At 46.5% G+C, this 20,154-nt stretch overlaps 26 non-coding genes across 26 annotated transcripts; all 26 read left to right on the top strand.

Moving 5' to 3' along the window:
* Nucleotides 1-371: 371 nt before the first annotated feature.
* trnal-aag (transfer RNA leucine (anticodon AAG)) lies at nucleotides 372-453 on the top strand. The gene has a single exon. It is a non-coding gene; the product is annotated as a tRNA-Leu (tRNA).
* Nucleotides 454-1,319: 866 nt separating this feature from the next.
* trnal-aag (transfer RNA leucine (anticodon AAG)) lies at nucleotides 1,320-1,401 on the top strand. Its single transcript has one exon. It is a non-coding gene; the product is annotated as a tRNA-Leu (tRNA).
* Nucleotides 1,402-1,913: 512 nt separating this feature from the next.
* On the top strand, nucleotides 1,914-1,995 carry trnal-aag (transfer RNA leucine (anticodon AAG)). The gene has a single exon. It is a non-coding gene; the product is annotated as a tRNA-Leu (tRNA).
* Nucleotides 1,996-2,861: 866 nt separating this feature from the next.
* trnal-aag (transfer RNA leucine (anticodon AAG)) lies at nucleotides 2,862-2,943 on the top strand. The gene has a single exon. It is a non-coding gene; the product is annotated as a tRNA-Leu (tRNA).
* A 512-nt stretch (nucleotides 2,944-3,455) lies between these two features.
* On the top strand, nucleotides 3,456-3,537 carry trnal-aag (transfer RNA leucine (anticodon AAG)). The gene has a single exon. It is a non-coding gene; the product is annotated as a tRNA-Leu (tRNA).
* A 512-nt stretch (nucleotides 3,538-4,049) lies between these two features.
* On the top strand, nucleotides 4,050-4,131 carry trnal-aag (transfer RNA leucine (anticodon AAG)). The gene has a single exon. It is a non-coding gene; the product is annotated as a tRNA-Leu (tRNA).
* An 871-nt stretch (nucleotides 4,132-5,002) lies between these two features.
* On the top strand, nucleotides 5,003-5,084 carry trnal-aag (transfer RNA leucine (anticodon AAG)). Its single transcript has one exon. It is a non-coding gene; the product is annotated as a tRNA-Leu (tRNA).
* An 866-nt stretch (nucleotides 5,085-5,950) lies between these two features.
* trnal-aag (transfer RNA leucine (anticodon AAG)) lies at nucleotides 5,951-6,032 on the top strand. The gene has a single exon. It is a non-coding gene; the product is annotated as a tRNA-Leu (tRNA).
* An 865-nt stretch (nucleotides 6,033-6,897) lies between these two features.
* On the top strand, nucleotides 6,898-6,979 carry trnal-aag (transfer RNA leucine (anticodon AAG)). The gene has a single exon. It is a non-coding gene; the product is annotated as a tRNA-Leu (tRNA).
* An 866-nt stretch (nucleotides 6,980-7,845) lies between these two features.
* Nucleotides 7,846-7,927, top strand: trnal-aag (transfer RNA leucine (anticodon AAG)). The gene has a single exon. It is a non-coding gene; the product is annotated as a tRNA-Leu (tRNA).
* Nucleotides 7,928-8,439: 512 nt separating this feature from the next.
* Nucleotides 8,440-8,521, top strand: trnal-aag (transfer RNA leucine (anticodon AAG)). The gene has a single exon. It is a non-coding gene; the product is annotated as a tRNA-Leu (tRNA).
* Nucleotides 8,522-9,033: 512 nt separating this feature from the next.
* trnal-aag (transfer RNA leucine (anticodon AAG)) lies at nucleotides 9,034-9,115 on the top strand. Its single transcript has one exon. It is a non-coding gene; the product is annotated as a tRNA-Leu (tRNA).
* Nucleotides 9,116-9,986: 871 nt separating this feature from the next.
* Nucleotides 9,987-10,068, top strand: trnal-aag (transfer RNA leucine (anticodon AAG)). Its single transcript has one exon. It is a non-coding gene; the product is annotated as a tRNA-Leu (tRNA).
* A 512-nt stretch (nucleotides 10,069-10,580) lies between these two features.
* trnal-aag (transfer RNA leucine (anticodon AAG)) lies at nucleotides 10,581-10,662 on the top strand. The gene has a single exon. It is a non-coding gene; the product is annotated as a tRNA-Leu (tRNA).
* A 1,105-nt stretch (nucleotides 10,663-11,767) lies between these two features.
* On the top strand, nucleotides 11,768-11,849 carry trnal-aag (transfer RNA leucine (anticodon AAG)). Its single transcript has one exon. It is a non-coding gene; the product is annotated as a tRNA-Leu (tRNA).
* Nucleotides 11,850-13,074: 1,225 nt separating this feature from the next.
* trnal-aag (transfer RNA leucine (anticodon AAG)) lies at nucleotides 13,075-13,156 on the top strand. The gene has a single exon. It is a non-coding gene; the product is annotated as a tRNA-Leu (tRNA).
* A 1,816-nt stretch (nucleotides 13,157-14,972) lies between these two features.
* Nucleotides 14,973-15,055, top strand: trnal-aag (transfer RNA leucine (anticodon AAG)). Its single transcript has one exon. It is a non-coding gene; the product is annotated as a tRNA-Leu (tRNA).
* Nucleotides 15,056-15,567: 512 nt separating this feature from the next.
* On the top strand, nucleotides 15,568-15,649 carry trnal-aag (transfer RNA leucine (anticodon AAG)). The gene has a single exon. It is a non-coding gene; the product is annotated as a tRNA-Leu (tRNA).
* Nucleotides 15,650-16,158: 509 nt separating this feature from the next.
* Nucleotides 16,159-16,240, top strand: trnal-aag (transfer RNA leucine (anticodon AAG)). The gene has a single exon. It is a non-coding gene; the product is annotated as a tRNA-Leu (tRNA).
* A 276-nt stretch (nucleotides 16,241-16,516) lies between these two features.
* trnal-aag (transfer RNA leucine (anticodon AAG)) lies at nucleotides 16,517-16,598 on the top strand. The gene has a single exon. It is a non-coding gene; the product is annotated as a tRNA-Leu (tRNA).
* Nucleotides 16,599-16,875: 277 nt separating this feature from the next.
* On the top strand, nucleotides 16,876-16,957 carry trnal-aag (transfer RNA leucine (anticodon AAG)). Its single transcript has one exon. It is a non-coding gene; the product is annotated as a tRNA-Leu (tRNA).
* A 508-nt stretch (nucleotides 16,958-17,465) lies between these two features.
* trnal-uag (transfer RNA leucine (anticodon UAG)) lies at nucleotides 17,466-17,547 on the top strand. The gene has a single exon. It is a non-coding gene; the product is annotated as a tRNA-Leu (tRNA).
* A 276-nt stretch (nucleotides 17,548-17,823) lies between these two features.
* Nucleotides 17,824-17,905, top strand: trnal-aag (transfer RNA leucine (anticodon AAG)). The gene has a single exon. It is a non-coding gene; the product is annotated as a tRNA-Leu (tRNA).
* Nucleotides 17,906-18,182: 277 nt separating this feature from the next.
* Nucleotides 18,183-18,264, top strand: trnal-aag (transfer RNA leucine (anticodon AAG)). The gene has a single exon. It is a non-coding gene; the product is annotated as a tRNA-Leu (tRNA).
* Nucleotides 18,265-18,772: 508 nt separating this feature from the next.
* trnal-uag (transfer RNA leucine (anticodon UAG)) lies at nucleotides 18,773-18,854 on the top strand. Its single transcript has one exon. It is a non-coding gene; the product is annotated as a tRNA-Leu (tRNA).
* Nucleotides 18,855-19,130: 276 nt separating this feature from the next.
* trnal-aag (transfer RNA leucine (anticodon AAG)) lies at nucleotides 19,131-19,212 on the top strand. Its single transcript has one exon. It is a non-coding gene; the product is annotated as a tRNA-Leu (tRNA).
* The last annotated feature ends 942 nt before the right edge of the window (nucleotides 19,213-20,154 follow it).

Below are 20,154 nucleotides of genomic sequence, written 5' to 3'. Positions count from 1 at the left end.
AAAGAAACACTTGGAAGAAGTTCAACAACATACCAGACTCGGGGTTTTGCTAATATACAAAGAGTTGCAGATAGCAGAGGATGGTTTCGATCCATCGACCTCTGGGTTATGGGCCCAGCACGCTTCCGCTGCGCCACTCTGCTGCTAGAGGACAAACATTTGTCCTGTACTCTTGTCGCTGAAGAAGAACTAGGTCGCCTGTGACACCATGGATCCAAGCAGGCTGTATCACGTTGTGCACAAAGCGATGCATGACATCACAAACCTAGAAATTGGTGTGGAAGACTCCTGTTTGACCGCCAAGTCTGCACCTCAGACCGCAACATTTCTTAAATTGCCAACAAATGTCCCTTCCTGATATTTCTTCACAGGGTAGTGTGGCCGAGCAGTCAAAGGCGCTGGATTAAGGCTCCAGTCTCTCAGGAGGCGTGGGTTCGAATCCCAGCACTGCCAGTTCCTTGTCAATGGAGTTCGTGTCCTAAAATACCAGTGGATGACTTATGAGATAATTTCCAGTCAGTGAGGTAAATACGTATTTAGTCCAAACCAGATTACCACTGGACATTTCTGCTTCTCTTGAAGATAATTTACCTCTGATCCGAGCGGGCTTCATCACCTTTTGGACAAGGCTCGGTTGGACACTTCTCAACTGGATATTTTTTGTGGAAACATATCCTGACAAAACTACTTAAATATGCCAACAAACTCATACGTCTAAACAGTGGTCAGCAGGTAGTGTGGCCGAGCAGTCAAAGGCGCTGGATTAAAGCTCCAGTCTCTCAGGAGGCGTGGGTTCACATCCCACCAGTTCACATTTAGATTTGGGTTTCTCACAAAATGGAAGTTTTTGATTTTCTTTCCACCACAAATTCATCGTACTTATCAAAATACTTGGCTTGGCCACAGCCAATGAGTAACCAACTCCGAACTTCACATGGTGAACCTTCAAACGAAACACTTGGAAGAAGTTCAACAACATACCAGACTCGGGGTTTTGCTAATATACAAAGAGTTGCAGATAGCAGAGGATGGTTTCGATCCATCGATCTCTGGGTTATGGGCCCAGCACGCTTCCGCTGCGCCCCTCTGCTGCTCGAGGAAAAACATTTGTCCTGTACTCTTGTCGCTGAAGAAGAACTAGGTCGCCTGTGACACCATGGATCCAAGCAGGCTGTATCACGTTGTGCACAAAGCGATGCATGACATCACAAACCTAGAAATTGGTGTGGAAGACTCCTGTTTGACCGCCAAGTCTGCACCTCAGACCGCAACATTTCTTAAATTGCCAACAAATGTCCCTTCCTGATATTTCTTCACAGGGTAGTGTGGCCGAACGGTCAAAGGCGCGGGATTAAGGCTCCAGTCTCTCAGGAGGCGTGGGTTCAAATCCCACCACTGCCAGTTCAGACTTGGATTTGTGTTTCTAACAAAGTGGAGGTTTTTGATTTTCTTTCCACCATAAATTCATCGTACTTATCAAAATACTTGGCTTGGCCACAGCCAATGAGTAGCCAACTCCAAACTTCACATGGTTAACCTTCAAAAGAAACACTAGGAAGAAGTTCAACAACATACCACACACGGGGTTATGCTAATATGCAAACAGTTGCAGATAGCAGAGGATGGTTTCGATCCATCGACCTCTGGGTTATGGGCCCAGCACGCTTCCGCTGCGCCACTCTGCTGCTCAAGGACAAGCATTTGACCTGTACTCTTGTCGCTGAAGAAGAACTAGGTCGCCTGTGACACCATGGATCCGAGCAGGCTGTATCACGTTGTGCACAAAGCGATGCATGACATCACAAACCTAGAAATTGGTGTGGAAGACTCCTGTTTGACCCCCAAGTCTGCACCTCAAACCGCAACATTTCTTAAATTGCCAACAAATGTCCCTTCCTGATAATGCTTCACAGGGTAGTGTGGCCGAGCGGTCAAAGGCGCTGGATTAAGGCTCCAGTCTCTCAGGAGGCGTGGGTTCGAATCCCACCACTGCCAGTTCCTTGTCAATGGAGTTAGTGTCCTAAAATAACCGTGGATGACTCATGAGATAATTTCCAGTCGGTGAGGCAAATAAGCATTTAGTCCAAACCAGATTACCACTGGACATTTCTGGTTCTCTTGAAGATAATTTACCTCTGATCCGAGCGGGATTCATCACCTTTTGCACAATGCTCGGTTGGACACTTCTCAACTGGATATTTTTTGTGGAAACATATCCTGACAAAACTACTTAAATATGCCAACAAACTCATACGTCTAAACAGCGGTCAGCAGGTAGTGTGGCCGAGCAGTCAAAGGCGCTGGATTAAAACTCCAGTCTCTCAGGAGGCGTGGGTTCACATCCCACCAGTTCACATTTAGATTTGGGTTTCTCACAAAATGGAAGTTTTTGATTTTCTTTCCACCATAAATTCATCGTACTTATCAAAATACTTGGCTTGGCCACAGCCAATGAGTAGCCAACTCAGAACTTCACATGGTTAACCTTCAAAAGAAACACTTGGAAGAAGTTCAACAACATACCAGACTCGGGGTTTTGCTAATATACAAAGAGTTGCAGATAGCAGAGGATGGTTTCGATCCATCGACCTCTGGGTTATGGGCCCAGCACGCTTCCGCTGCGCCACTCTGCTGCTCGAGGACAAACATTTGTCCTGTACTCTTGTCGCTGAAGAAGAACTAGGTCGCCTGTGACACCGTGGATCCGAGCAGGCTGTTTCACGTTGTGCACAAAGCGATGCATGACATCACAAACCTAGAAATTGGTGTGGAAGACTCCTGTTTGACCGCCAAGTCTGCACCTCAGACCGCAACATTTCTTAAATTGCCAACAAATGTCCCTTCCTGATATTTCTTCACAGGGTAGTGTGGCCGAGCGGTCAAAGGCGCTGGATTAAGGCTCCAGTCTCTCAGGAGGCGTGGGTTCAAATCCCACCACTGCCAGTTCAGACTTGGATTTGTGTTTCAAACAAAGTGGAGGTTTTTGATTTTCTTTCCACCATAAATTCATCGTACTTATCAAAATACTTGGCTTGGCCACAGCCAATGAGTAGCCAACTCCAAACTTCACATGGTTAACCTTCAAAAGAAACACTTGGAAGAAGTTCAACAACATACCAGACTCGGGGTTTTGCTAATATACAGAGAGTTGCAGATAGCAGAGGATGGTTTCGATCCATCGACCTCTGGGTTATGGGCCCAGCACGCTTCCGCTGCGCCACTCTGCTGCTCGAGGACAAACATTTGTCCTGTACTCTTGTCGCTGCAGAAGAACTAGGTCGCCTGTGACACCATGGATCCGAGCAGGCTGTATCACGTTGTGCACAAAGCGATGCATGACATCACAAACCTAGAAATTGGTGTGGAAGACTCCTGTTTGACCGCCAAGTCTGCACCTCAGACCGCAACATTTCTTAAATTGCCAACAAATGTCCCTTCCTGATATTTCTTCACAGGGTAGTGTGGCCGAGCGGTCAAAGGCGCTGGATTAAGGCTCCAGTCTCTCAGGAGGCGTGGGTTCAAATCCCACCACTGCCAGTTCAGACTTGGATTTGTGTTTCTAACAAAGTGGAGGTTTTTGATTTTCTTTCCACCATAAATTCATCGTACTTATCAAAATACTTGGCTTGGCCACAGCCAATGAGTAGCCAACTCCAAACTTCACATGGTTAACCTTCAAAAGAAACACTAGGAAGAAGTTCAACAACATACCACACACGGGGTTGTGCTAATATGCAAACAGTTGCAGATAGCAGAGGATGGTTTCGATCCATCGACCTCTGGGTTATGGGCCCAGCACGCTTCCGCTGCGCCACTCTGCTGCTCAAGGACAAGCATTTGACCTGTACTCTTGTCGCTGAAGAAGAACTAGGTCGCCTGTGACACCATGGATCCGAGCAGGCTGTATCACGTTGTGCACAAAGCGATGCATGACATTACAAACCTAGAAATTGGTGTGGAAGACTCCTGTTTGACCCCCAAGTCTGCACCTCAAACCGCAACATTTCTTAAATTGCCAACAAATGTCCCTTCCTGATAATTCTTCACAGGGTAGTGTGGCCGAGCGGTCAAAGGCGCTGGATTAAGGCTCCAGTCTCTCAGGAGGCGTGGGTTCGAATCCCACCACTGCCAGTTCCTTGTCAATGGAGTTAGTGTCCTAAAATAACCGTGGATGACTCATGACATAATTTCCAGTCGGTGAGGCAAATAAGCATTTAGTCCAAACCAGATTACCACTGGACATTTCTGGTTCTCTTGAAGATAATTTACCTCTGATCCGAGCGGGATTCATCACCTTTTGCACAAGGCTCGGTTGGACACTTCTCAACTGGATATTTTTGTGGAAACATATCCTGACAAAACTACTTAAATACGCCAACAAATTCATACGTCTAAACAGCGGTCAGCAGGTAGTGCGGCTGAGCGGTCAAAGGTGCTGGATTAAGGCTCCAGTCTCTCAGGAGGAGTCGGTTCAAATCCCACCACTGCCAGTTCAGACTTATATTTGTGTTTCTCACAAAGTGGAGGTTTTTGATTTTCTTTCCACCATAAATTCATCGTACTTATCAAAATACTTTGCTTGGCCACAGCCAATGAGAAGCCAACTCCAAACTTCACATGGTGAACCTTCAAACGAAACACTTGGAAGAAGTTCAACAACATACCAGACTCTGGGTTTTGCTAATATACAAAGAGTTGAAGATAGCAGAGGATGGTTTCGATCCATCGACCTCTGGGTTATGGGCCCAGCACGCTTCCGCTGCGCCACTCTGCTGCTAGAGGACAAACATTTGTCCTGTACTCTTGTCGCTGAAGAAGAACTAGGTCGCCTGTGACACCATGGATCCAAGCAGGCTGTATCACGTTGTGCACAAAGCGATGCATGACATCACAAACCTAGAAATTGGTGTGGAAGACTCCTGTTTGACCGCCAAGTCTGCACCTCAGACCGCAACATTTCTTAAATTGCCAACAAATGTCCCTTCCTGATATTTCTTCACAGGGTAGTGTGGCCGAGCAGTCAAAGGCGCGGGATTAAGGCTCCAGTCTCTCAGGAGGCGTGGGTTCGAATCCCACCACTGCCAGTTCCTTGTCAATGGAGTTAGTGTCCTAAAATACCCGTGGATGACTAATGAGATAATTTCCAGTTAGTGAGGTAAATACGTATTTAGTCCAAACCCGATTACCACTGGACATTTCTGGTTCTCTTGAAGATAATTTACCTCTGATCCGAGCGGGATTCATCACCTTTTGCACAATGCTCGGTTGGACACTTCTCAACTGGATATTTTTTGTGGAAACATATCCTGACAAAACTACTTAAATGTGCCAACAAACTCATACGTCTAAACAGCGGTCAGCAGGTAGTGTGGCCGAGCGTTCAAAGGCGCTGGATTAAAGCTCCAGTCTCTCAGGAGGCGTGGGTTCACATCCCACCAGTTCACATTTAGTTTTGGGTTTCTCACAAAATGGAAGTTTTTGATTTTCTTTCCACCATAAATTCATCGTACTTATCAAAATACTTGGCTTGGCCACAGCCAATGAGTAGCCAACTCCGAACTTCACATGGTGAACCTTCAAAAGAAACACTAGGAAGAAGTTCAACAACATACCAGACTCGGGGTTTTGCTAATATACAAACAGTTGCAGATAGCAGAGGATGGTTTCGATCCATCGACCTCTGGGTTATGGGCCCAGCACGCTTCCGCTGCGCCACTCTGCTGCTCAAGGACAAGCATTTGACCTGTACTCTTGTCGCTGAAGAAGAACTAGGTCGCCTGTGACACCATGGATCCGAGCAGGCTGTATCACGTTGTGCACAAAGCGATGCATGACATCACAAACCTAGAAATTGGTGTGGAAGACTCCTGTTTGACCCCCAAGTCTGCACCTCAAACCGCAACATTTCTTAAATTGCCAACAAATGTCCCTTCCTGATAATGCTTCACAGGGTAGTGTGGCCGAGCGGTCAAAGGCGCTGGATTAAGGCTCCAGTCTCTCAGGAGGCGTGGGTTCGAATCCCACCACTGCCAGTTCCTTGTCAATGGAGTTAGTGTCCTAAAATAACCGTGGATGACTCATGAGATAATTTCCAGTCGGTGAGGCAAATAAGCATTTAGTCCAAACCAGATTACCACTGGACATTTCTGGTTCTCTTGAAGATAATTTACCTCTGATCCATGCGGGATTCATCACCTTTTGCACAAGGCTCGGTTGGACACTTCTCAACTGGATATTTTTGTGGAAACATATCCTGACAAAACTACTTAAATACGCCAACAAATTCATACGTCTAAACAGCGGTCAGCAGGGAGAGCGGCCGAGCGGTTAAAGGCGCTGGATTAAGGCTCCAGTCTCTCAGGAGGCGTGGGTTCACATCCCACCAGTTCACATTTAGATTTGGGTTTCTCACAAAATGGAAGTTTTTGATTTTCTTTCCACCGTAAATTCATCGTACTTATCAAAATACTTGGCTTGGCCACAGCCAATGAGTAGCCAACTCCGAACTTCACATGGTTAACCTTCAAAAGAAACACTTGGAAGAAGTTCAACAACATACTAGAATCGGGGTTTTGCTAATATACAAACAGTTACAGATAGCAGAGGATCGTTTCGATCCATTGACCTCTGGGTTATGGGCCCAGCACGCTTCCGCTGCGCCACTCTGCTGCTCAAGGACAAGCATTTGACCTGTACTCTTGTCGCTGAAGAAGAACTAGGTCGCCTGTGACCCCATGGATCCGAGCAGGCTGTATCACGTTGTGCACAAAGCGATGCATGACATCACAAACCTAGAAATTGGTGTGGAAGACTCCTGTTTGACCGCCAAGTCTGCACCTCAAACCGCAACATTTCTTAAATTGCCAACAAATGTCCCTTCCTGATATTTCTTCATAGGGTAGTGTGGCCGAGCGGTCAAAGGCGCTGGATTAAGGCTCCAGTCTCTCAGGAGGCGTGGGTTCGAATCCTACCACTGCCAGTTCCTTGTCAATGGAGTTAGTGTCCTAAAATACCCGTGGATGACTAATGAGATAATTTCCAGTTAGTGAGGTAAATACGTATTTAGTCCAAACCCGATTACCACTGGACATTTCTGGTTCTCTTGAAGATAATTTACCTCTGATCCGAGCGGGATTCATCACCTTTTGCACAATGCTCGGTTGGACACTTCTCAACTGGATATTTTTTGTGGAAACATATCCTGACAAAACTACTTAAATATGCCAACAAACTCATACGTCTAAACAGCGGTCAGCAGGTAGTGTGGCCGAGCAGTCAAAGGCGCTGGATTAAAACTCCAGTCTCTCAGGAGGCGTGGGTTCACATCCCACCAGTTCACATTTAGATTTGGGTTTCTCACAAAATGGAAGTTTTTGATTTTCTTTCCACCATAAATTCATCGTACTTATCAAAATACTTGGCTTGGCCACAGCCAATGAGTAGCCAACTCAGAACTTCACATGGTTAACCTTCAAAAGAAACACTTGGAAGAAGTTCAACAACATACCAGACTCGGGGTTTTGCTAATATACAAAGAGTTGCAGATAGCAGAGGATGGTTTCGATCCATCGACCTCTGGGTTATGGGCCCAGCACGCTTCCGCTGCGCCACTCTGCTGCTCGAGGACAAACATTTGTCCTGTACTCTTGTCGCTGAAGAAGAACTAGGTCGCCTGTGACACCGTGGATCCGAGCAGGCTGTTTCACGTTGTGCACAAAGCGATGCATGACATCACAAACCTAGAAATTGGTGTGGAAGACTCCTGTTTGACCGCCAAGTCTGCACCTCAGACCGCAACATTTCTTAAATTGCCAACAAATGTCCCTTCCTGATATTTCTTCACAGGGTAGTGTGGCCGAGCGGTCAAAGGCGCTGGATTAAGGCTCCAGTCTCTCAGGAGGCGTGGGTTCAAATCCCACCACTGCCAGTTCAGACTTGGATTTGTGTTTCAAACAAAGTGGAGGTTTTTGATTTTCTTTCCACCATAAATTCATCGTACTTATCAAAATACTTGGCTTGGCCACAGCCAATGAGTAGCCAACTCCAAACTTCACATGGTTAACCTTCAAAAGAAACACTTGGAAGAAGTTCAACAACATACCAGACTCGGGGTTTTGCTAATATACAGAGAGTTGCAGATAGCAGAGGATGGTTTCGATCCATCGACCTCTGGGTTATGGGCCCAGCACGCTTCCGCTGCGCCACTCTGCTGCTCGAGGACAAACATTTGTCCTGTACTCTTGTCGCTGCAGAAGAACTAGGTCGCCTGTGACACCATGGATCCGAGCAGGCTGTATCACGTTGTGCACAAAGCGATGCATGACATCACAAACCTAGAAATTGGTGTGGAAGACTCCTGTTTGACCGCCAAGTCTGCACCTCAGACCGCAACATTTCTTAAATTGCCAACAAATGTCCCTTCCTGATATTTCTTCACAGGGTAGTGTGGCCGAGCGGTCAAAGGCGCTGGATTAAGGCTCCAGTCTCTCAGGAGGCGTGGGTTCAAATCCCACCACTGCCAGTTCAGACTTGGATTTGTGTTTCTAACAAAGTGGAGGTTTTTGATTTTCTTTCCACCATAAATTCATCGTACTTATCAAAATACTTGGCTTGGCCACAGCCAATGAGTAGCCAACTCCAAACTTCACATGGTTAACCTTCAAAAGAAACACTAGGAAGAAGTTCAACAACATACCACACACGGGGTTGTGCTAATATGCAAACAGTTGCAGATAGCAGAGGATGGTTTCGATCCATCGACCTCTGGGTTATGGGCCCAGCACGCTTCCGCTGCGCCACTCTGCTGCTCAAGGACAAGCATTTGACCTGTACTCTTGTCGCTGAAGAAGAACTAGGTCGCCTGTGACACCATGGATCCGAGCAGGCTGTATCACGTTGTGCACAAAGCGATGCATGACATTACAAACCTAGAAATTGGTGTGGAAGACTCCTGTTTGACCCCCAAGTCTGCACCTCAAACCGCAACATTTCTTAAATTGCCAACAAATGTCCCTTCCTGATAATTCTTCACAGGGTAGTGTGGCCGAGCGGTCAAAGGCGCTGGATTAAGGCTCCAGTCTCTCAGGAGGCGTGGGTTCGAATCCCACCACTGCCAGTTCCTTGTCAATGGAGTTAGTGTCCTAAAATAACCGTGGATGACTCATGAGATAATTTCCAGTCGGTGAGGCAAATAAGCATTTAGTCCAAACCAGATTACCACTGGACATTTCTGGTTCTCTTGAAGATAATTTACCTCTGATCCGAGCGGGATTCATCACCTTTTGCACAAGGCTCGGTTGGACACTTCTCAACTGGATATTTTTGTGGAAACATATCCTGACAAAACTACTTAAATACGCCAACAAATTCATACGTCTAAACAGCGGTCAGCAGGTAGTGCGGCTGAGCGGTCAAAGGTGCTGGATTAAGGCTCCAGTCTCTCAGGAGGCGTGGGTTCAAATCACACCACTGCCAGTTCAGACTTGGATTTGTGTTTCAAACAAAGTGGAGGTTTTTGATTTTCTTTCCACCATAAATTCATCGTACTTATCAAAATACTTGGCTTGGCCACAGCCAATGAGTAGCCAACTCCAAACTTCACATGGTTAACCTTCAAACGAAACACTTGGAAGAAGTTCAACAACATACCAGACTCGGGGTTTTGCTAATATACAGAGAGTTGCAGATAGCAGAGGATGGTTTCGATCCATCGACCTCTGGGTTATGGGCCCAGCACGCTTCCGCTGCGCCACTCTGCTGCTCGAGGACAAACATTTGTCCTGTACTCTTGTCGCTGAAGAAGAACTAGGTCGCCTGTGACACCGTGGATCCGAGCAGGCTGTATCACGTTGTGCACAAAGCGATGCATGACATCACAAACCTAGAAATTGGTGTGGAAGACTCCTGTTTGACCGCCAAGTCTGCACCTCAGACCGCAACATTTCTTAAATTGCCAACAAATGTCCCTTCCTGATATTTCTTCACAGGGTAGTGTGGCCGAGCGGTCAAAGGCGCTGGATTAAGGCTCCAGTCTCTCAGGAGGCGTGGGTTCAAATCACACCACTGCCAGTTCAGACTTGGATTTGTGTTTCAAACAAAGTGGAGGTTTTTGATTTTCTTTCCACCATAAATTCATCGTACTTATCAAAATACTTGGCTTGGCCACAGCCAATGAGTAGCCAACTCCAAACTTCACATGGTTAACCTTCAAAAGAAACACTTGGAAGAAGTTCAACAACATACCAGACTCGGGGTTTTGCTAATATACAGAGAGTTGCAGATAGCAGAGGATGGTTTCGATCCATCGACCTCTGGGTTATGGGCCCAGCACGCTTCCGCTGCGCCACTCTGCTGCTCGAGGACAAACATTTGTCCTGTACTCTTGTCGCTGCAGAAGAACTAGGTCGCCTGTGACACCATGGATCCGAGCAGGCTGTATCACGTTGTGCACAAAGCAATGCATGACATCACAAACCTAGAAATTGGTGTGGAAGACTCCTGTTTGACCGCCAAGTCTGCACCTCAGACCGCAACATTTCTTAAATTGCCAACAAATGTCCCTTCCTGATATTTCTTCACAGGGTAGTGTGGCCGAGCGGTCAAAGGCGCTGGATTAAGGCTCCAGTCTCTCAGGAGGCGTGGGTTCAAATCCCACCACTGCCAGTTCAGACTTGGATTTGTGTTTCTAACAAAGTGGAGGTTTTTGATTTTCTTTCCACCATAAATTCATCGTACTTATCAAAATACTTGGCTTGGCCACAGCCAATGAGTAGCCAACTCCAGACTTCACATGGTTAACCTTCAAACGAAACACTTGGAAGAAGTTCAACAACATACCAGACTCTGGGTTTTGCTAATATACAAAGAGTTGCAGATAGCAGAGGATGGTTTCGATCCATCGACCTCTGGGTTATGGGCCCAGCACGCTTCCGCTGCGCCACTCTGCTGCTCAAGGACAAACATTTGTCCTGTACTCTTGTCACTGAAGAAGAACTAGGTCGCCTGTGACACCATGGATCCAAGCAGGCTGTATCACGTTGTGCACAAAGCGATGCATGACATCACAAACCTAGAAATTGGTGTGGAAGACTCCTGTTTGACCGCCAAGTCTGCACCTCAGACCGCAACATTTCTTAAATTGCCAACAAATGTTACTTCCTGATATTTCTTCACAGGGTAGTGTGGCCGAGCGGTCAAAGGGGCGGGATTAAGGCTCCAGTCTCTCAGGAGGCGTGGGTTCAAATCCCACCACTGCCAGTTCAGACTTGGATTTGTGTTTCTAACAAAGTGGAGGTTTTTGATTTTCTTTCCACCATAAATTCATCGTACTTATCAAAATACTCGGCTTGGCCACAGCCAATGAGTAGCCAACTCCAAACTTCACATGGTTAACCTTCAAAAGAAACACTAGGAAGAAGTTCAACAACATACCACACACGGGGTTGTGCTAATATGCAAACAGTTGCAGATAGCAGAGGATGGTTTCGATCCATCGACCTCTGGGTTATGGGCCCAGCACGCTTCCGCTGCGCCACTCTGCTGCTCAAGGACAAGCATTTGACCTGTACTCTTGTCGCTGAAGAAGAACTAGGTCGCCTGTGACACCATGGATCCGAGCAGGCTGTATCACGTTGTGCACAAAGCGATGCATGACATCACAAACCTAGAAATTGGTGTGGAAGACTCCTGTTCGACCCCAAGTCTGCACCTAAAACCGCAACATTTCTTAAATTGCCAACAAATGTCCCTTCCTGATAATTCTTCACAGGGTAGTGTGGCCGAGCGGTCAAAGGCGCTGGATTAAGGCTCCAGTCTCTCAGGAGGCGTGGGTTCGAATCCCACCACTGCCAGTTCCTTGTCAATGGAGTTAGTGTCCTAAAATAACCGTGGATGACTCATGAGATAATTTCCAGTCGGTGAGGCAAAAAAGCATTTAGTCCAAACCAGATTACCACTGGACATTTCTGGTTCTCATGAAGATAATTTACCTCTGATCCGAGCGGGATTCATCACCTTTTGCACAAGGCTCGGTTGGACACTTCTCAACTGGATATTTTTGTGGAAACATATCCTGACAAAACTACTTAAATACGCCAACAAATTCATACGTCTAAACAGCGGTCAGCAGGGAGTGCGTCTGAGCGGTCAAAGGCGCTGGATTAAGGCTCCAGTCTCTCAGGAGGCGTGGGTTCGAATCCCACCACTGCCAGTTCCTTGTCAATGGAGTTCGTGTCCTAAAATACCAGTGGATGACTTATGAGATAATTTCCAGTCAGTGAGGTAAATACGTATTTAGTCCAAACCAGATTACCACTGGACATTTCTGGTTCTCTTGAAGATAATTTACCTCTGATCCGAGCGGGCTTCATCACCTTTTGGACAAGGCTCGGTTGGACACTTCTCAACTGGATATTTTTTGTGGAAACATATCCTGACAAAACTACTTAAATATGCCAACAAACTCATACGTCTAAACAGTGGTCAGCAGGTAGTGTGGCCGAGCAGTCAAAGGCGCTGGATTAAAGCTCCAGTCTCTCAGGAGGTGTGGGTTCACATCCCACCAGTTCACATTTAGATTTGGGTTTCTCACAAAATGGAAGTTTTTGATTTTCTTTCCACCATAAATTCATCGTACTTATCAAAATACTTGGCTTGGCCACAGCCAATGAGTAGCCAACTCCGAACTTCACATGGTGAACCTTCAAACGAAACACTTGGAAGAAGTTCAACAACATACCACACACAGGGTTGTGCTCATATGCAAACAGTTGCAGATAGCAGAGGATGGTTTCGATCCATCGACCTCTGGGTTATGGGCCCAGCACGCTTCCGCTGCGCCACTCTGCTGCTCAAGGACAAGCATTTGACCTGTACTCTTGTCGCTGAAGAAGAACTAGGTCGCCTGTGACACCATGGATCCGAGCAGGCTGTATCACGTTGTGCACAAAGCGATGCATGACATTACAAACCTAGAAATTGGTGTGGAAGACTCCTGTTTGACCCCCAAGTCTGCACCTCAAACCGCAACATTTCTTAAATTGCCAACAAATGTCCCTTCCTGATAATTCTTCACAGGGTAGTGTGGCCGAGCGGTCAAAGGCGCTGGATTAAGGCTCCAGTCTCTCAGGAGGCGTGGGTTCGAATCCCACCACTGCCAGTTCCTTGTCAATGGAGTTAGTGTCCTAAAATAACCGTGGATGACTCATGAGATAATTTCCAGTCGGTGAGGCAAATAAGCATTTAGTCCAAACCAGATTACCACTGGACATTTCTGGTTCTCTTGAAGATAATTTACCTCTGATCCGAGCGGGATTCATCACCTTTTGCACAAGGCTCGGTTGGACACTTCTCAACTGGATATTTTTGTGGAAACATATCCTGACAAAACTACTTAAATACGCCAACAAATTCATACGTCTAAACAGCGGTCAGCAGGTAGTGCGGCTGAGCGGTCAAAGGTGCTGGATTAAGGCTCCAGTCTCTCAGGAGGCGTCGGTTCAAATCCCACCACTGCCAGTTCAGACTTATATTTGTGTTTCTCACAAAGTGGAGGTTTTTGATTTTCTTTCCACCATAAATTCATCGTACTTATCAAAATACTTTGCTTGGCCACAGCCAATGAGAAGCCAACTCCAAACTTCACATGGTGAACCTTCAAACGAAACACTTGGAAGAAGTTCAACAACATACCAGACTCTGGGTTTTGCTAATATACAAAGAGTTGAAGATAGCAGAGGATGGTTTCGATCCATCGACCTCTGGGTTATGGGCCCAGCACGCTTCCGCTGCGCCACTCTGCTGGTAGAGGACAAACATTTGTCCTGTACTCTTGTCGCTGAAGAAGAACTAGGTCGCCTGTGACACCATGGATCCAAGCAGGCTGTATCACGTTGTGCACAAAGCGATGCATGACATCACAAACCTAGAAATTGGTGTGGAAGACTCCTGTTTGACCGCCAAGTCTGCACCTCAGACCGCAACATTTCTTAAATTGCCAACAAATGTCCCTTCCTGATATTTCTTCACAGGGTAGTGTGGCCGAGCAGTCAAAGGAGCGGGATTAAGGCTCCAGTCTCTCAGGAGGCGTGGGTTCGAATCCCACCACTGCCAGTTCCTTGTCAATGGAGTTAGTGTCCTAAAATACCCGTGGATGACTAATGAGATAATTTCCAGTTAGTGAGGTAAATACGTATTTAGTCCAAACCCGATTACCGCTGGACATTTCTGGTTCTCTTGAAGATAATTTACCTCTGATCCGAGCGGGATTCATCACCTTTTGCACAATGCTCGGTTGGACACTTCTCAACTGGATATTTTTTGTGGAAACATATCCTGACAAAACTACTTAAATGTGCCAACAAACTCATACGTCTAAACAGCGGTCAGCAGGTAGTGTGGCCGAGCATTCAAAGGCGCTGGATTAAAGCTCCAGTCTCTCAGGAGGCGTGGGTTCACATCCCACCAGTTCACATTTAGATTTGGGTTTCTCACAAAATGGAAGTTTTTGATTTTCTTTCCACCATAAATTCATCGTACTTATCAAAATACTTGGCTTGGCCACAGCCAATGAGTAGCCAACTCCGAACTTCACATGGTTAACCTTCAAAAGAAACACTTGGAAGAAGTTCAACAACATACCAGACTTGGGGTTTTGCTAATATACAAAGAGTTGCAGATAGCAGAGGATGGTTTCGATCCATCGACCTCTGGGTTATGGGCCCAGCACGCTTCCGCTGCGCCACTCTGCTGCTCGAGGACAAACATTTGTCCTGTACTCTTGTCGCTGAAGAAGAACTAGGTCGCCTGTGACACCATGGATCCGAGCAGGCTGTATCACGTGCACAAAGCGATGCATGACATCACAAACCTAGAAATTGGTGTGGAAGACTCCTGTTTGACCGCCAAGTCTGCACCTCAGACCGCAACATTTCTTAAATTGCCAACAAATGTCCCTTCCTGATATTTCTTCACAGGGTAGTGTGGCCGAGCGGTCAAAAGGCTCTGGATTAAGGCTCCAGTCTCTCAGGAGGAGTGGGTTCAAATCCCACCACTGCCATTTCAGACTTGGATTTGTGTTTCTAACAAAGTGGAGGTTTTTGATTTTCTTTCCACCATAAATTCATCGTACTTATCAAAATACTTGTCTTGGCCACAGCCAATGAGTAGCCAACTCCAAACTTCACATGGTTAACCTTCAAAAGAAACACTTGGAAGAAGTTCAACAACATACCAGACTCGGGGTTTTGCTAATATACAAACAGTTGCAGATAGCAGAGGATGGTTTCGATCCATCGACTTCTGGGTTATGGGCCCGGCACGCTTCCGCTGCGCCACTCTGCTGCTCGAGGATAAGCATTTGTCCTGTACTCTTGTTGCTGAAGAAGAACTAGGTCGCCTGTGACACCATGGATCCGAGCAGGCTGTATCTCGTTGTGCACAAAGCGATGCATGACATCACAAACCTAGAAATTGGTGTGGAAGACTCCTTTTTGACCGCCAAGTCTGCACCTCAGACCGCAACATTTCTTAAATTGCCAACAAATGTCCCTTCCTGATATTTCTGCACAGGGTAGTGTGGCCGAGCGGTCAAAGGCGCTGGATTAAGGCTCCAGTCTCTCAGGAGGCGTGGGTTCAAATCCCACCACTGCCAGTTCAGACTTAGATTTGTGTTTCTCACAAAGTGGAGTTTTTTGATTTTCTTTCCACCATAAATTCATCGTACTTATCAAAATACTTGGCTTGGCCACAGCCAATGAGAAGCCAACTCCAAACTTCACATGGTTAACCTTCAAACGAAACACTTGGAAGAAGTTCAACAACATACCAGACTCGGGGTTTTGCTAATATACAAACAGTTGCAGATAGCAGAGGATGGTTTCGATCCATCGACCTCTGGGTTATGGGCCCAGCACGCTTCCGCTGCGCCACTCTGCTGCTCGAGGACAAGCATTTGACCTGTACTCTTGTCGCTGAAGAAGAACTAGGTCGCCTGTGACACCATGGATCCGAGCAGGCTGTATCTCGTGCACAAAGCGATGCATGACATCACAAACCTAGAAATTGGTGTGGGAGACTCCTGTTTGACCGCCAAGTCTGCACCTCAGACCGCAACATTTCTTAAATTGCCAACAAATGTCCCTTCCTGATATTTCTTCACAGGGTAGTGTGGCCGAGCGGTCAAAGGTGCTGGATTAAGGCTCCAGTCTCTCAGGAGGCGTGGGTTCGAATCCCACCACTGCCAGTTCCTTGTCAATGGAGTTCGTATCCTAAAATACCCGTGGATGACTCATGAGATAATTTCCAGTCAGTGAGGAGAATAAGAATTTAGTCCAAACCTGATTACCACTGGTCATTTCTGGTTCTCTTCAAGATAATTTACCTCTGATCCGAGCGGGATTCATCACCTTTTGCACAAGGCTCGGTTGGACACTTCTCAACTGGATATTTTTGTGGAAACATATCCGACAAAACTACTTAAATATTCCAACAAACCCGTACTTCTAAAAAACGGTCAGCAGGCAGTGTGGCTGAGCGGTCAAAGGCGCTGGATTAAGGCTCTAGTCTCTCAGGAGGCGTGGGTTTGAATCCCACTACTGCCAGTTCCTTGTCAATGGAGTTCGTGTCCTAAAATACCCGTGGATGACTCATGAGATAATTTCCAGTCAGTGAGGCAAATAAGCATTTAGTCCAAACCAGATTACCACTGGACATTTCTGGTTCTCTTGAAGATAATTTACCTCTGATCCGAGCGGGATTCATCAACTTTTGCACAAGGCTCGGTTGGACACTTCTCAACTGGATATTTTTGTGGAAACATATCCTGACAAAACTACTTAAATACGCCAACAAATTCATACGTCTAAACAGCGGTCAGCAGGTAGTGCGGCTGAGCGGTCAAAGGTGCTGGATTAAGGCTCCAGTCTCTCAGGAGGCGTGGGTTCAAATCCCACCACTGCCAGTTCAGGCTTATATTTGTGTTTCTCACAAAGTGGAGGTTTTTGATTTTCTTTCCACCATAAATTCATCGTACTTATCAAAATACTTTGCTTGGTCACAGCCAATGAGAAGCCAACTCCAAACTTCACATGGTTAACCTTCAAAAGAAAACTAGGAAGAAGTTCAACAACATACCACACACGGGGTTGTGCTAATATGCAAACAGTTGCAGATAGCAGAGGATGGTTTCGATCCATCGACCTCTGGGTTATGAGCCCAGCACGCTTCCGCTGCTCCACTCTGCTGCTCGAAGATAAGCATTTGTCCTGTACTCTTGTCGCTGAAGAAGAACTAGGTCGCCTGTGACACCATGGATCCGAGCAGGCTGTATCACGTGCACAAAGCGATGCAGGACATCACAAACCTAGAAATTGGTGTGGAAGGCTACTGTTTGACCGCCAAGTCTGCACCTCAAACCGCAACATTTCTTAAATTGCCAACAACTGTCCCTTCCTGACATTTTGTCACAGGGTAGTGTGGCCGAGTGGTCGAAGGCGCTGGATTTAGGCTCCAGTCTCTCAGGAGGCGTGGGTTCGAATCCCACCACTGCCAGTTTGATGTCAATGAAGTTAGTGTCCTAAAATACCCGTGGATGACTTATGAGATAATTTCCAGTCAGTGAGGCGAATAAGAATTTAGTCCAAACCTGATTACCACTGGTCATTTCTGGTTCTCTTCAAGATAATTTACCTCTGATCCGAGCGGGATTCATCACCTTTTGCACAAGGCTCGGTTGGACACTTCTCAACTGGATATTTTTGTGGAAACATATCCGACAAAACTACTTAAATATTCCAACAAACCCGTACTTCTAAACAACGGTCAGCAGGTAGTGTGGCTGAGAGGTCAAAGGCGCTGGATTAAGGCTCTAGTCTCTCAGGAGGCGTGGGTTCGAATCCCACCACTGCCAGTTCCTTGTCAATGGAGTTCGTGTCCTAAAATACCCGTGGATGACTCATGAGATAATTTCCAGTCAGTGAGGCAAATAAGCATTTAGTCCAAACCAGATTACCACTGGACATTTCTGGTTCTCTTGAAGATAATTTACCTTTGATCCGAGCGGGATTCATCACCTTTTGCACAAGGCTCGGTTGGACACTTCTCAACTGGATATTTTTGTGGAAACATATCCTGACAAAACTACTTAAATACGCCAACAAATTCATACGTCTAAACAGCGGTCAGCAGGTAGTGCGGCTGAGCGGTCAAAGGTGCTGGATTAAGGCTCCAGTCTCTCAGGAGGCGTGGGTTCAAATCCCACCACTGCCAGTTCAGACTTATATTTGTGTTTCTCACAAAGTGGAGGTTTTTGATTTTCTTTCCACCATAAATTCATCGTACTTATCAAAATACTTTGCTTGGCCACAGCCAATGAGAAGCCAACTCCAAACTTCACATGGTTAACCTTCAAAAGAAAACTAGGAAGAAGTTCAACAACATACCACACACGGGGTTGTGCTAATATGCAAACAGTTGCAGATAGCAGAGGATGGTTTCGATCCATCGACCTCTGGGTTATGGGCCCAGCACGCTTCCGCTGCGCCACTCTGCTGCTCGAAGATAAGCATTTGTCCTGTACTCTTGTCGCTGAAGAAGAACTAGGTCGCCTGTGACACCATGGATCCGAGCAGGCTGTATCACGTGCACAAAGCGATGCAGGACATCACAAACCTAGAAATTGGTGTGGAAGGCTACTGTTTGACCGCCAAGTCTGCACCTCAAACCGCAACATTTCTTAAATTGCCAACAACTGTCCCTTCCTGACATTTTGTCACAGGGTAGTGTGGCCGAGTGGTCGAAGGCGCTGGATTTAGGCTCCAGTCTCTCAGGAGGCGTGGGTTCGAATCCCACCACTGCCAGTTTGATGTCAATGAAGTTAGTGTCCTAAAATACCCGTGGATGACTTATGAGATAATTTCCAGTCAGTGAGGCGAATAAGAATTTAGTCCAAACCTGATTACCACTGGTCATTTCTGGTTCTCTTCAAGATAATTTACCTCTGATCCGAGCGGGATTCATCACCTTTTGCACAAGGCTCGGTTGGACACTTCTCAACTGGATATTTTTGTGGAAACATATCCGACAAAACTACTTAAATATTCCAACAAACCCGTACTTCTAAACGACAGGCAGCAGGTAGTGTGGCTGAGAGGTCAAAGGCGCTGGATTAAGGCTCTAGTCTCTCAGGAGGCGTGGGTTCGAATCCCACCACTGCCAGTTCCTTGTCAATGGAGTTCGTGTCCTAAAATACCCGTGGATGACTCATGAGATAATTTCCAGTCAGTGAGGAAAATAAGCATTTAGTCCAAACCAGATTACCACTGGACATTTCTGGTTCTCTTGAAGATAATTTACCTTTGATCCGAGCGGGATTCATCACCTTTTGCACAAGGCTTGGTTGGACACTTCTCAACTGGATATTTTTGTGGAAACATATCCTGACAAAACTACTTAAATACGCCAACAAATTCATACGTCTAAACAGCGGTCAGCAGGTAGTGCGGCCGAGCGGTCAAAGGCGCTGGATTAAGGCTCCAGTCTCTCAGGAGGCGTGGGTTCACATCCCACCAGTTCACATTTAGATTTGGGTTTCTCACAAAATGGAAGTTTTTGATTTTCTTTCCAGCATAAATTCATCGTACTTATCAAAATACTTGGCTTGGCCACGGCCAATGAGTAGCCAACTCCGAACTTCACATGGTTAACCTTCAAAAGAAACACTTGGAAGAAGTTCAACAACATACCAGAATCAGGGTTTTGCTAATATACAAAGAGTTGCAGATAGCAGAGGATGGTTTAGATCCATCGACCTCTGGGTTATGGGCCCAGCACGCTTCCGCTGCGCCACTCTGCTGCTCGAGGACAAACATTTGTCCTGTACTCTTGTCGCTGAAGAAGAACTAGGTCGCCTGTGACACCATGGATCCAAGCAGGCTGTATCACGTTGTGCACAAAGCGATGCATGACATCACAAACCTAGAAATTGGTGTGGAAGACTCCTGTTTGACCGCCAAGTCTGCACCTCAGACCGCAACATTTCTTAAATTGCCAACAAATGTCCCTTCCTGATATTTCTTCACAGGGTAGTGTGGCCGAGCGGTCAAAGGCGCGGGATTAAGGCTCCAGTCTCTCAGGAGGCGTGGCTTCAAATCCCACCAC

Source organism: Festucalex cinctus, chromosome 2 (assembly GCF_051991245.1).
Source record: "Festucalex cinctus isolate MCC-2025b chromosome 2, RoL_Fcin_1.0, whole genome shotgun sequence".
Classification (NCBI taxonomy): domain Eukaryota; kingdom Metazoa; phylum Chordata; class Actinopteri; order Syngnathiformes; family Syngnathidae; genus Festucalex; species Festucalex cinctus.
The sequence above is the reverse complement of the archived record's forward strand: the minus strand, read 5'-3'. Positions and strand labels throughout refer to the sequence as shown.